General features: G+C 48.4%; 1 protein-coding gene across 1 annotated transcript in view; it reads right to left on the bottom strand.

The window, feature by feature from the left end:
- LOC107125732 (zinc finger protein 184-like) overlaps positions 1 to 4,678 on the bottom strand; it is a 38,081-nt gene that overhangs the window by 28,948 nt on the left and 4,455 nt on the right. The window lies entirely within an intron of this gene.

Below are 4,678 nucleotides of genomic sequence, written 5' to 3'. Positions count from 1 at the left end.
GGGGGGGGAATTGAAAGATACACAACGCTCACTTTCCTATCAAACCTAAATTTCTCTATCCCATCTCTCCTATCAATCTCTCTGGCACAAAAAATGCAACATACAGTTATCAGATGAATCTTGGCAAAGTATATGGTCTAACCCACCTTTCAAAACCAAAGTTATGCCAATGAAAATACAATCCGTCTTGCAAGCTCTGCGGAACTGTGCTAGGTCTCGCAGAGCCCTGATCTCCCCTGATGCCCTCCGAGTTCTATTCTTTTGGGAGACGAGGCAGGGGCATAAGAAGCAGAAAAGGGGCTTCAGCGTCCCCCACCTTCCTGGACACCTTTTCCCAGGAAAAGGCTATCTTTTGGCTACATAGCCCACTACATACCAGTGGGCTATGTAGGGCTATCTTTTGGCTATGCTCCTGCAGAGTGCAGGGGGTTGGACTAGATGACCTGCAAGGTCCCTTCCAACTCTAACATTCTGTGATTCTATGATTCCCACCGCACTCTGGAAAGGGAACCCGTTTCACGCAGAGAGGACGTGTCTGAGCTCTCCGCCCCGAGGAAGATGCTGCAGGGACCCTGCTGGCTTTGCAGAGAGGAAGGAAGGCGACACCCCACCAGTGTTCCCTCTAAGCTGAGTTAGTGTGAGCTAGCTCACAGTTTTTTAGCCTCCAACTCACAGATTTTTGTCTTCGCTCAGGAAGGAGGGCTCCAGAGCAAACTAAAAGCTAGTTTGGTGAAGTGGTTAAGTGCCCCGGACTCTAGTCTGGGAGAACCGGGTTTGATTCCCCACTCCTCCACCTGCACCTGGCTGGATGGCCTTGGGCAAGCCGTAGTTCTGATAAGAGCTGTCCTTGAAAAAGAGCCGTTTCTGTCAAGAGTTCTCTCAGCCCCACCGACCTCATAGGGTGTCTGTTGTGGGGAGGGGAAGCTTGTAAGCCGCTCTGAGACACCTTTGGGTGGTGAAGGGCGGGGTATAAATCCTCTTTCTTTCTTTCTTCTAGCCAAATTGCTTGCTCACAAAGTAGAATTTTTGCTCACAAGATTCCACACCTTAGAGGGAACATTGCACCCCACCCTCCGGTGTCGTGGATGGGGCGGCTGCAGGGCGCTTAGGGAGGGATGGGGGCTCTCCCCGGCCTCCCCCATCCCATTGCAAAGATCCCCTCCTAGGCTCGGGGTCCCCCCCCCCGGTTTGAGACAACGACAAATTTGCAGAGTTGGCAGTGGGTGGGAGGGAGGGAGACTCAGACAGGAAAGTGCATCGCTTATTAAAGCTCCCCCTTTCCCCTTCCGTCCGCTCTGCTTACGGCAGAAAGGCGCGCCGAGGGTTAAAGGGGGCGAGGCTGAGCTCCTGCAGAGGATGGGGGGGGGGGTCACTTTGTGCTAGATTACCTTCTCTCCTCCCCCCGCCCCCACTCCCCGGGAAGCTGGCTTTGCTCCATGCCTTTCCTCCACGCCCCCTCCAAGCACGCACATCCCAGGATCGGGTGAGCTGAAAATGCATTTGGGGGAGGGGAGTCCAAGGGCAGCAGTAGAGGAAAGGAAGGGAGGGGGGGGGACGCAAAGTGGGAAAGTGTGGCAAGAAATGACGGGGTGGGGGGGGAGGCTAAAAAGCATTCGGGTTTAGTGGACAGGGCAAAATCCGGAACAGGACGGAGGGAATGGGCATTAAAACCATGGATAGTACAACTGTAATTCTTTGGCGTTATCGACATCTCTCCTTATATATAATTGAATAGTGGGTGCCAAAGTTCTAATTCTAAAATGCACTCCCTTCGTGTATGGCTGATGGCACTGCTCCTCAGCATATATCGCCACCAATCAGAAGGCAAAGCCCGGGTCCCGCCCACACCACAACTGCTGCGACAGCCTGGTCTTTTGCATATGGAAGCTGATTGGACTTCAGTCCATTCCACACCTCAAACTCCCCCCCCCCAAGGCAGTTGGAATTTTCAGTTGCATAACATACCTCATAGGGGAGAGGAGAATGGGTAACAATGGTTACCACTCTCCAGGTGAGGGCTACAGATAACTCAAACATACAAATGCTCTTCAGGTAGCACAGATCAGTCCCTCTGGAGAAAACAGTGGACTCTGTCATTAAACCCTGCTGAGGTCCCCACAGGAAACTGACACTGTTTGCCCAAAGCCAGAGCACTCTCCCAGAGCCTCTTTCTAGATCCCGTTGTATTTATTTCCGCAACGGGCCTCATTTCTAGTCTCACATAAGTACAGTAGTGGCGTAGTAATCATGATCTTAGCCACGCCTCCCCCCCCATATCCAGCCCGTGTGGCCAGGGCCATTATTATACAATATCCTGTATAGTTTATTAAATAAGTAAGAGTAATAAGGCTATAGCCAACAGATATCAAAAGTCACACAGGAAACAAAATGAAAAGGCTAGCTTTTACTACCTAACACTTCCCAGGACTTGTTTTTTTGTTTGTCAGGGACCCAGCTCTTTTTGTAGCAGGAACTGCCTTGCATCTTAGGCGACACACCCCTAATGTATCCAATCCTCCAAGAGCTTACAGAGCTCTTCTTACAGGGGCTACTGTAAGCTCTTGGAGGATTGGCTACATTAGGGGTGTGTCACTTAATATGCAAATGAGTACCTGCTAGACCCGAAGGGTCTCTGAGCGGTTTACATACAATTTTTCGATTTCCTATCTAGGGCCACATTATATAGGGAGGTGACCCCAGGCAGCAGGGCTTGATGTTATCCGGCTCCATCAAGCAGTCTTCGTGTGTCGGTGTTCTACCTCCGGCGCCTTGGAACAGGTCTTTTCCAGTCCAGTGGCTTCCTCCGGCGGGCCTCATCCGGTGCGCGGCCCCGCGCCAGCTGCAGCTCTGGCTCACGTCCTGCTGGCTCCGCTGCGCCGCCACGTCACCGCGCCCCACAACTTTGCCTCCACCAGACCCCGCAGCCTGACGTCCGCCGCCGCCGATGCGCCTGCTGCACACCTCACGAGGAGGAGGGTGCCCCCTGCCACCTAAGGGCAGGTACCCGATTTATCTACTTGCTATTTAATGCTTTCGAACCGCTGGGTGGGCGGTGTCAGGTTGTGCAAACCTAAATATAGAGCAGGCCTCAATTTAGTGTAGACTATGGCAGTAGCAAAGACTCTTGAGAGTCCCCCGGACAGCAAGGAGATTGAATCAGTCAATTCTAAAGGAAATCAACCCTGGCTGTTCCCTGGAAGGCCAGAGACTGAAGCTGAGGCTCCAGTACTTTGGCCCCCAAATGAGAAGGGAGCCCTCACTGGAGAAGACCCTGATGCTGGGAAAGATCGAAGGTCAAAGAAGACGGGGACGGCAAAGGATGGATGTTTAGACAGTGTTATCGATGCAACGTACATGAAATTAAGCAAACTCTGGAGGACTACGGAAGACAGGAGGGCCTGCCGTGATGTGGTTCATGGGGTCGCAAAGAAACGGACTCGACTGTGCGACTAAACAACAAGAAGAAGTACAGCAAAAAAAAAAAAAAAAAGTGGGATGCATTACAGACACTGTTGTTCAGTTGCACCTTGTAAGGAAAAAGGTTTCTCAGCAGTGGTTCTTTGTTCCTGAGGAAGGACCAGAGGTCTGAAACACTAAAAAAATTACCTGGGAAAAGTGTTGGACTTTCTATATAGAATTCTGTATATTTACTCTTTGGCCTCTGTAGTTTCCTATGATGGATTGTATGGGCATATTGACTTCATATAATAGACATATTACACTTTAAATGAAGTCTCCTTTATGAATATGTTGCGGGAAATATAGCGCACAATTGTTTTGCTAGTTTTGTGTCACTTTTTACTGGGTGCCGTACCTTTGTCGTTGTGTGTTACCTATTACGATCGGCTACGGGGAGGGGGCAGGGTAATTCTGTTCCCTTCTTGCCAGGCAACTGCATTTCCTGGACACATTTGGTCATCCACTATGGGTAAAAGATTCTAGACTGGGAGGATTTTTGGTCTGATCCAGCAGGGGGTCTATTTCTCTCCATCAAATGATGATGTCTGTCTTAGAGATGTGAAGGCCCTGGAGGAAAAACGGAAAAATGGGGGGGGGGATGTTTTCCCCCCTTTTTTCCCTGAAGCCTTTTTTGTTTTTTCCCCAAAAATTGGAAAAATTGAAAAAAGAAAAGAAATTGATTATGGAGCATTTTATTTTAACATGATGAATAAACTATTTTAAGACAAGGTGTTCACATATTTTCCAAATCATTTATAAAAAATATGTATGGTATCAGATTGATCTAATATCTGTGCACTGAGGACAAGCAAGTCCTAGGTTACAAACTGAACTCTCCAATGCAAGAACAAGATGCATTTCTTCCTTTAGGAGGTGCTCAAAAGGTTTCAGTTTTGTTTTTGCATGTGGGTGGGTATTCTGTTTGTAATAATTGCTTGGATACACTATATTTTAATATCCTAGTTGTGATAATTTCATGCCAAGAAAAAATGTCCATAGTCATATTTTATGTTCTTGAAGTAACAGAATGACTTTCAGTCTGGAAAAGAAAAAAAGAAGCGGTAATGTAGCATTTTTTTCAAGTTTTCCTAAAATTTCCGTTTCCCCCCGGAAAAAAAATGGGTTTTTTTCCGAGCGTCAACATTTCAAGAAATTTTACATCTCTAGTCTGTCTGTAGGCATCTTATGAAGGAACTTTCTCTTCTCCCTACAGAGAGAA

Source organism: Gekko japonicus, unplaced genomic scaffold (genome assembly GCF_001447785.1).
Source record: "Gekko japonicus isolate JY-2015 unplaced genomic scaffold, Gekko_japonicus_V1.1 scaffold2906, whole genome shotgun sequence".
NCBI classification, from domain to species: Eukaryota; Metazoa; Chordata; class Lepidosauria; order Squamata; family Gekkonidae; genus Gekko; species Gekko japonicus.
The sequence above is the reverse complement of the archived record's forward strand: the minus strand, read 5'-3'. Positions and strand labels throughout refer to the sequence as shown.